This window comes from Branchiostoma belcheri, unplaced genomic scaffold, assembly GCF_001625305.1.
Source record: "Branchiostoma belcheri isolate BF01 breed outbred unplaced genomic scaffold, Haploidv18h27 scaffold23, whole genome shotgun sequence".
NCBI classification, from domain to species: domain Eukaryota; kingdom Metazoa; phylum Chordata; class Leptocardii; order Amphioxiformes; family Branchiostomatidae; genus Branchiostoma; species Branchiostoma belcheri.
This window is the reverse complement of record NW_017803824.1, coordinates 836198-846672: the sequence shown is the minus strand read 5'-3', so window position 1 is coordinate 846672 and position 10475 is coordinate 836198.

The following is a 10475-nucleotide window of genomic DNA, read 5'->3' as shown; positions in this document are numbered from 1 at the left end:
CAGTGTGCCTTGGAGTTTCTTTTCTCGTGAAAGCCGTTTTTGAAACGGAAGTCACAGGGTTATCTGTATCTCATGCTGATAATAATGTTTATCCCAACATGTACAAGGTTGTTCTGTACATGGACAAGGTTAGTAGAAATAAAAAAGACAGTAGCTCTGATTAGTTTATCTCTCTTTCTCCCTTTCTCCCTAGCTCTTTCTGTATCTGTATCCCACACAACTCACACATGTCACTATGCCTCGTTCTGCGAGGTGCTTTTTTTGTAAGAGTCGTTTTTGAAAACGAAAGTGACGGGATTATCGGTAACTCATGCTGATTATTCCTGCAAGGTTGATCTGTACATGGACAAGGTTAGATGAAGTAACAAAGGCAGTACTTCCCATGAGTTGATTTCTCTCACTCTCTTTCTCTGTCTCTTCATTTCTGTAAGAAGAGAGCGAACGCCGTTTTTGAAAGCGGAAGTCACAGGGTTATCTGTAACTGATGCTGATAAAAGTTTATCCCAACATGTACAAGGTTGTTCTGTACATGGACAAAGTTAGTAGAAAAGGCAGTAGCTCTAATTCTCTTTCTCCCTAGCTCTTTATGTATCTGTATCTCTCATAAACTCACACATGTTACCATGCCTCGTTCTCCGAGTTGATTTTTTTGTAAGAGTCGTTTTTGAAAACGGAAGTCACTGGATTATCGGTAACTCATGCTGATTATCCCTGCAAGGTTGATCTGTACATGGACAAGGTTAGATGAAGTAACAAAGGCAGTAGCTCCCATGGGTTGATTTCTCTCACTCTCTTTCCCTGTCTCTTCATTTCTGTAAAAAGAGAGCAAAAGCCGTTTTTGAAAATGGAAGTCATAGGGTTATCTGTAATTGATGCTGATACAAGTTTATCCCAACATGTACATGTACAAGGTTGTTCTGTACGTAATTCTCTTTCTCCCTAGCTCTTTCTGTATCTGTATCTCTCATAAACTCACACATGTCACTATGCCTCGTTCTCCGAGTTGCCTTTTTTGTAAGAGTCGTTTTTGAAAACAGAAGTCACGGGATTATCGGTAACTCAAGCTGATTATTCCTGCAAGGTTGCTTCGTACATGGACAAGGTTAGATGAAGTAACAAAGGCAGTAGTTCCAAAGAGTTGATCTTTTTTTTTCCCTGTCTCTTCATTTCTGTAAGAAGAGAGCGAACGTCGTTTTTGAAAGCGGAAGTCACAGGGTTATCTGTAACTGATGCTGATAAAAGTTTATCCCAAAATGTGCAAGGTTGTTCTGTACATGGACAAGGTTAGTAGAAATAAAAAAGACAGTAGCTCTGATTAGTTTATCTCTCTTTCTCCCTTTCTCCCTAGCTCTTTCTGTATCTGTATCTCTCACAACTCACACATGTCACTATGCCTCGTTCTCCGAGTTGATTTTTTTGTAAAAGTCGTTTTTGAAAACGGAAGTCACAGGATTATCTGTAACTCATGCTGATTATCCCTGCAAGGTTGCTTCGTACGTGGACAAGGTTAGTTGAAGTAACAAAGGCAGTAGTTCCCATGAGTTGATCTCTCTTTTTCCCTGTCTCTTCATTTCTGTAAGAAGAGAGCGAACGCCGTTTTTGAAAGCGGAAGTCACAGGTTTATCTGTAACTGATGCTGATAAAAGTTTATCCCAACATGTACAAGGTTGTTCTGTACATGGAAAAGGTTAGTAGAAGTAGTAGTTCTGATTAGTTGATATCTTTTTTTCTCTCTCCCTAGCTCTTTCTGTACATGTATCTGTATAGCCGGTATAACCGCCCTTCGGCATAGCACACCAGCTTCTGTATCTGTATAGCCGATATAACCGCCCTTCGGCATAACACACCAGCTTCTGTATCTGTATAGCCGGTATAACAACCCTTCGGCGTAACACAGCAGCTTCTGTATCTGTATAGCTGGTATAACCGCCCTTCGGCGTAACACACCAGCTTCTGTATCTGTATAGCCGGTATAACCGCCCTTGGGCGTAACACACCAGCTTCTGTATCTGTATAGCCGGTATAACCGCCCTTCGGCGTAACACACCAGCTTCTGTATCTGTATAGCCAGTATAACCACCCTTGGGCGTAACACACCAACTTCTGTATCTGTATAGCCGGTATAACCGCCCTTCGGCGTAACGCACTAGCTTCTTTCTCTCTTTGTCTCTGTCTCTCTCTTTGTCTCAAAAGAGAGTACATGAAGAAAATCACCCTTCATGAATTGCTGGAGCATACGCTATATATTCTGGATTTATCTTCAAGACCTGAACCGTGTCAACTGTACATATGCCAAAGACTTGTTCAAATTAGACAACATTTTCTTGGGACACAATAAAGCACCAGAGGTTCTTTTCCCGTGGCGTCATTTTACGTAACAGTTTCACAATCATATCACCCGGGGGGCATTCAACACCTGTTATAACGGACCACCCTCCTGTCTACCACGGCGTAAACGCCAATGAATCGTTTTACCACGGCTGGAGTATTATTACAGTCTCTCCGAGTCTCTATGTGTTTCTGTCTGCTGACCCTGGTGGTAAGTTGACAGCTCTGTGAATGCCATCTCCTCACTGACGCGCTAATGCCCGCCAGCCTAAATGTCAGTTCTATAACCCCGTCACGCTGTTCCATTGAGTGCAATATGAACAGCGATAAAGAGTCGTTTTAGGCAGTGGTATATTGACTTGGAAAGCGACTTCTCACATGGGAGCTGTCTACTAAAAGCTGGTGATATACTGGGTAAGTGACCAATGTCGTCTGGGGGAATAAATCAAGTGTGGAAGAAGATTGGTGGTGAAAAATCGCCTGTCAACGATATAGCTGCAGGAGGGTAGCGGGCAAAGGCAGCAGGACTACTCTCCAAGCAGAGGTTGTGGGGGAATGATCATTAGCTTTTTATATATGGCCGTTTATTGTAGGTACCTCCACCAACCTCTGTCGCAAGTTGCAGCCTCAGAGGACAAGGGGAGTAGAGAGAGAGAGAGAGAGAGAGAAAGTGAGAGAGAGAGAGAGAGAGATCAAAGCTGTGTCAAATGCGTTTTCCTACCACGGTTATCCCACAATGTCATTATGCTCTTTTGCAAACCTAGCCATTGTATCGTAAGATGAGGACAATAAAGCTAATGGAGCGTGGAATTATCAAAATGAAATATTTGAGGCTGTTAGACTCTAAGTGGGTGATAACGACGAAGCTTGTCTCAACATAACCATAAATAAATGTGGCACACCAATCTCTAAAGTCTAAAACAAAGCCGTGCGAAGTTCTCCAGTGATGCCAATGGTTAAACATATTGTTTTTGCTACGTTTCTTCTTCTTCTTCTCCAAACAGTGACCTCTGACCTCACTGAACCAGACTGTCTCTCACCTTGGTGACTGGTGTTGGGTTACATCATGTTGAAGTTTTATAGCAGGAGAGATTTAGACTCCTGTCATCATATATGTGAATGTGTTTGAGTAAGAATTGACAGAGCAGACCACATGCGATGGTAAACATTATGCATTTGCTTTGCAAATGTTACTTTTCTATTTTCAGTTTATTGGGATACTAATTTTCCATGGCTCCCACACCAATTGCATACAGGTACAGAAACAAACATTTACAATCACATTTATCAATAGAGATCGGAGTGGGGTGCTAGCTCTTGTACATGTAGAAGATGCGGCAGTGTAACCATTTATAAAGGAAAGTTAGCACGTACAGTTATTATCATGAAAGTTCATCTGTGTTGGTAGTTACATGTTTAAAGTCCAACACAAAAATTCTCTCATCTAGAGCTTTCGACCAGTCACTCTATCTGGTCTTCCTCGGTAGACTGACCCAGTGAAGCTTGTCACGTGGCTTCTTTGAAGTGTGACGTCAACACTGGGTCAAAGGTATCTGGTAGACGATGTCGGCCCCCGTCGCGGTTCAATGAAGGGTGATGGGCCCTGATGTATATGGCTTCCTTCACCCCTCTCAAGATCCATACGTACAGTTATTCATATGGACCTCTGGTACCTTGATAAGGTCGTCTACAAGATCCAGACGACGACTTTGTTTCCAGTTCTCTGATTTAACAGTCGCCTGTACTGGTATCGCGACTACATCAGATTATATGAGCGGACAAGAAAGACTTCACTGCTTAAATCATACAGCAGTTATACTTGCACATACTCCTATTGCCGGTGGCTATAGAATGAACGTGAACTTCATTGTGCCTATCCTTTACCCCTTATCGTTTGAGGGCGGGGCACAAAGCGGAAACTCATGTCTTAGAAGTGTTCTCGATACAGAAGAGTTGCTGATGGATTCGCTATCGGAAGAGATGATGAAACGATATCGGTGCAGCTTTCATGAGCCCTCGGCGTTTCATACGGGAGACGACCGGCAGGGGAATACAGATGATGCAGAAATCAGCGACCATAAACGTGTTTTCAACAAAAACAATCATCAAGTCTGTCAGCAGCAGCGTAGATACATAAAGATTACTGCACACAAATGCACCCATGTAGTAATCAGAACGGGACTGTTTTATTACACGCCATATCTCTTCTTGTTTGATCAGGCAGTGTGCCCGCTTGGTCTGTATAATTTGTGCACGGTTACGGTACGTGTGTGGGCGATACGCGCACTTGTTTCCGACCTGCCGGCGAGGTCGTGGCTGAGTTGAAGACCACGTGGCCTGAAGTTTTGACCATTCATCTTTCACAAAGTTTTAAGTGCAGCTAGCCAAAGAGGTGAGGGGAGGTGAGAGCCAGAGAGTGTTTTGAAGAAGTAAAAACAACATCTGAAAGCTAAGTTCCACTCTTCCTGACTACATGACGGCTTATTGAACTGGTTCATTTGTAGAATCTGATGCTCTCATTATGAGGATGAAAGAAACAGGCTTTACCAAAAACCTACCCAGATTTTCACGATCTAAAAGACATTTCTACTAAGATTGTAAAACCCACCTTTCAATATATAAATACAGCCACTGCCTCTAAAGAATAAATCAAACCACCTAGTAATGAAACATCAACTAGATGTGCAGACTAGGCATTGTTTCTCTTTGTTTTATGTTATCTTATATTTGTGTTCACTCGCAATTAGCCTTCAGGGCATGAGTTTGCAAGTACAGTTTGATTGAAGAAGAAGTCAAAACCCACAGACTTTTCTGATCTGTACAGGTATTGACTGTCTAACTTTCCTTCTACTTAATTAGGAAAGGTTCCTACCACAAACGAGAGACTGAAAGTGATCCCACATATCCTCCAACTAACATAACAAGGACCATTGAGGAGTCTTAGTAATTTCCGAAGGCTTTGTGATCAGACAAGCCCTGCACGCCGCACGCAGATTGAAGATAAGTGTCCGACGTTGGCGGATGGCGCGGTCTTCCTACTTTTCCCCGATCCTTTCAAAGCCCGGCGGTCGGTTTGTTTGCCGCCGGGGATGACGGTTGATCAAGGCCTGCACCAGGCATGCCAAACGTGTCATCGGGAAACGCTGTCTTTGATGAAAGGGATGAAAGCGGCGGGTTTTTATGCGTCTCTCTTATTAGGGACCTGAAAGGGCCCAATTGAACACCCGCGTTAAGAGGCTTTCCAATATACGTCTGAGTTATGACAGGCATGATATGAGCGCATTTGTACACCGGCAATGACTGGGGAAAGACAAGCACGCGGAAGCCGTATGGCAGGAATGTAATTTGTAGTTCACAATGCAGCTCATGCGGGCATTCCAGCAGTACTGTGGAACATACGAAAGTGAACAGTCATCATTTGAAGCCCTTAGAAACTTTCAAAAGTGATACTCACTTGCATCTTGATATTTTCTAACATCCTGTCACTGTAAATATGAACAGTCGTAGCTATTGGAAGCCTTTAGAAAATTTCAAAAGAAAACTCGCATCTTGATATTTTCTAAAATCCTGTCACTGTAAATATGAACAGTCGTTATTTGAAATCTTTAGAAACTTTCATAAGTAATACTCACTTGCGACTTGATTTGTCTGAAATCCTGTCACTGTTACTATGCACAGCCATTATTTGAAGCCTTTAGAAAATTTCAAAAGTAATACTCACTTGCCTCTTGATTTTTAAAAATCCTATCACTTTAAACATGGACAGTCGTTATTTGAAGCATTTAGAAACTTACAAAAGTACTTGCATCTTGTTTATTTTAATCCTTTCACTGTAAACATGAAGCCTTTAGATACTTTCAAAAGAAATACTCACTTGCGCAATTGCATCGTGATTTTTTTCTCTACATCCTGTATAGATCGTTACTGGCGGTTTGACCTGACCACGCCAAGTCCATGTCAGGCCTTAGTACCACAATATTCCCGCTAAACCGCCTATTTCGCCGCGGATATTGGATTCACACCCCTTGTAATAAGGGTCTGAGGCAGGATTGAAGGGCCTGATCCTTCAGCGACCGACAGGCGGCGGATACGTGCGGATATTTTGTAGAGCGTTGCTCGCGTCTTTTTCATCTAGTCTGACCGGCTAATTGAATGGTTGATTTAAGCAGTTACCAAGTTCAAAATTATCATTTTAAAGTCATTCTATACGTACAGCCAGAGAGTGGTTTCAAGACATAAAAACAACTGAAAGCCAAGTTCCACTCTTCCTGACTACATGATGGGTTATTGAACTGGTTCATTTGTAGATGCTCTCATTATGAGGATGGAAGAATCAGGCTTTACCAAAACCTACCCAAGCTTTCACGATCTTCCAAAGAGACTTCCAGAAACTGCATTTCTAATAAGATTGCAAAACCCGCTTTTCAATAGCCAACTGCCTCTAAAGGATAAATCAAATCCCCCAGTGATGAAGCATCAACTAGACCTACAGGATAGACATTGTTTCTCATTGTTTTCTGTTATCGTATAAGTGTATTCACTCGCAGTTAGCCGTATTTTAATGTCAAAGTGTTCCTTTATATATATTCCAACATTTCATGACTAGACATGGGGACAGCACACTCAAGCTATATCAACTCATTCTATGCCACCACAAACGCAGAGGACGAATACAGGACAAGACAATACTCATTTTCACTTGGCTTTAGTGAGGTAAGCCGTGTATAGTGCCTTTCCCAAGGGCACAAGATCGGTGTCATGTCAGGACTCGAAGTCTACTTAGAGGACCAATGACGGTCACATCTTAACGAATACACAGACTTGTTCAGCAGAAAAGTTTACCTCAACCCGTACCCATATATATTGGTTGAAATCATCGGAATTCCTCACTCTAGAATGAGTTGAATCCCCATAGACTGCAGCACGAGTTCATAATGTGCAGTTTATTGCTCCAGGGCTAATTACAATCAACAAGGAAGCGATGGAATGATGACAGATAATGCGTGCAGTGTGGTAAAACAATAACAGGTTTCCAGACGATGGCGGTGATGTTTGTTTAAAGTAATCCAATGCAATTTGTTTTCAGGGCGGCAAATATATTTTGGATGAGAAAATCTGTCTGATATTGATTTTATATCACACAGATTTTCCATTTTAAACACATCTTAGTTAATCATTGTTGAACATTGTTTGGAGCGTTTAAAATAGCCCCAAAACAAGCTAAAGGAGGAACATTAAACATGAAAGGGGCGCTAGTGTCAGGGTCGCTGGAAGACAGACGAAAAATGTCCAGACTATGCGTGATGTACAAAATGACTAACAAACTGGTGGACGTACCTACCGCTAAGTATCTGATACCAGCCCAGAAAAGAACAAGAACAGTCATGCCTTCAAAAATCAGAGTTATCAACCAAGAATTGAGGTGTTCAAAAACCAAGAACTATCGTAGAGTGGAACTCATTGCCACCAAGCACAGTTGGGGCATCATCCGATAGCTTGAAAGCTTTAAAGTAAACAATTATTGCAATCAAATGTGCAAATATTTGGTGTAACAAGTCGTTCAGTGTGATATAGCTAGTGCATTTGAAGCTGGACCAGGTGTATTACCATACCCCGGCTATACCGATACAGATACAGATACAGAAACTTAGAATCCTCACACGACCCCAAACGTTGAGCCTAAGGTCACTGCCCCCCTCCCCCCGAAGCTGCTGTCATGTCGGAGCTTCTCATCAGAGACGTGAAGACGGATGCCCGGTAACAGGAACCTCGCACGGCTTACTCAGCTTCATTACGGCGCTGACAGAGTTACTAACTGGCTTGTTTCTCCACAACCCAATAACGACTGCAAATGCGCTTTGCAATGATATCTCGCCAAAAACAGTTACTTATGATATTAAGCAACTGAATATGATTTTGGAAACGGTCAGACGTTTCAGAGAGCATCCACTGCCTTTCGTCGGTGACAATAGAAATCAAATCAAATTGATATCAATCAATAGTTCTTACTTATAAACCTGCCTTTCTCCTGCAAGTCTCTAGTGTCACTGACGAAAAAGGTAGTGGATTCTACCTGAAACGTCTGACCGTTTCCAAAATCATATTCAGTTGCTTGAGTAACTGTTTTTTGGCGTATCTTATTACCTGGATGTCTAACCTTCACCGACGTATCTCAAAGACAGTCTTCTTTCAACCGTGTATCATCCATAAGGCTAATTATAAGTATCTACAAGGGTCAACCCTTCAGACAGCCACGACTTCAAACAGACACGAAGAATATGGATGATATGCAAAATGACTAATAAACAGGTGGATGTACCAACCACTATGTATCTTATACCAGCCCTGAAAAGAATAAGAAACAGTCATGCCTTCAAATATCAGAGTTATCAACCAAGAATTGAGGTGTTCAAAAACTCGTATTTCCCAAAAACCGAAAAGAGTGGAACTCGTTGCCACTAAGCCCAGTTGGGGCATTATCACTGGAAAGCTTTAAACAACACCTGCAATTAAATGTGCAAAGATCGAGTGTAAAAAGTCGTTCTGTGTGATATAGCTAGCTGCCGCCGCGCCGCGTGCCTGCGAAGCTGGTGCGTTCTGACTCCACCTGTCAGAAGTGCGGAATACATTATCCCGGCGTTTGACACGATACGATTTAAGCTCAACTGGATATTATTAACTATCTGTGAGAGATTAGTATTTTCCATAATCAGACTAAGCAGGGGATTGAAGTTTTGGTTATCACGCCGAACGAATACAAATTTCTGACTGAATAATTGTTACAGTATTCTTCAAAGTGAAATAATTTGGTTCTAACTGCCATGTAGAACATATTGATTTTTGTAGAATCATCACAAGCAGGGACAAGCAAATTATAGCAAAAAAGCATTGAGACATTTAGATTTATGTGGCTTGCAGCTATTACATTTTCTCTTCCTCTCTTTGTATGTTTTTTAAGATTCTGCATCAGTTATAAACTATATTGAGATAAAGATTTAAATATATTTGCGGAGCATGTTATGCTGTGGTAGAAAATCATTTTCTGTTCACCATCATCAAGTTTATTAGGAAAATTCTACTTTATTAGGAAGTTTCTACTTTCCTGTTGTTTGAAAAAGAGGATTTTTTTAAAAAGTATCTTCAATTTGTTTGAAACATTGGCATTTGCTTCAAAATATCTTCAATCTGTTTTTTAAAAATTGACATTTGTTTCAAAAGTATCTTCCATTTGTTTGAAACATTGGCAATTGTTTCAAGATTGTCTTTACTTTGTTTGACAAATAGGCATTTATTCCGGAATTGCCTTCTGCCACCTCGCCACAGAGACACCCAGCAGTTCTAGACAATTGGTCCATGTTTTTTCCCGTGTGAACCCTTCTGTCTGTTTGGAGGAGACAGAGCGTATTCCAGTCACGGCGTCCCCACCCACCAGCCTGATAGAAGGATTATCCAAGATGAGAAAGAGTTGACGCCATCGCAGAGGATTTACACCTTTTTGCAAAGCTATTACGTTTACGTTTAGGTGGTAACTACCTACGCTGCTTGCGGTGGGGCTTTGTAGTCGACACTTACGTGTTGAAGGCGGAATTACCCCTTTTTGCCCGAAGGAAACGAACTGAGACTTGATTCACAAGTGTACGAATGAAGGCGCATAGTCCGTTATCTTGCAGGCAATATAGGCAATGGCTCGATGCATCACTGAGTCTGTTAAGCCATGGAGTAGCTCGGAATATACCCTCAGGGCATATGGTAAACAAGATGTGGCTTTAACATTCACACTAAGCACCTAAATGAAGGCAGTGAAATGTAGTGCTTGTCCCTCTTTTCGATCATATTACTGAAACCATACAAAGGTCTAGACTTCACGTCGCTGCTTATATCAAAATATGTTTCACTGATTGGATCTCATTTTTTTCCCATTTACCCGTTTAAACCTAACCAGACAAGCTTGCTGTACAACATGTTTTTATTTTCTCATATTTTCACATGAGATGTTGGACTAATATGTTCCTAGGAAAACCAAGTGTCACCATGGCGTCAGTCTGCACTTAAAAGTGTGTCGCATGGTGGCGCTGTCGGCATTTAAACCCACGAGGATATAACCGTACTCAAACACAGCCTGAACGGCAAACAAGACAACGTGACAT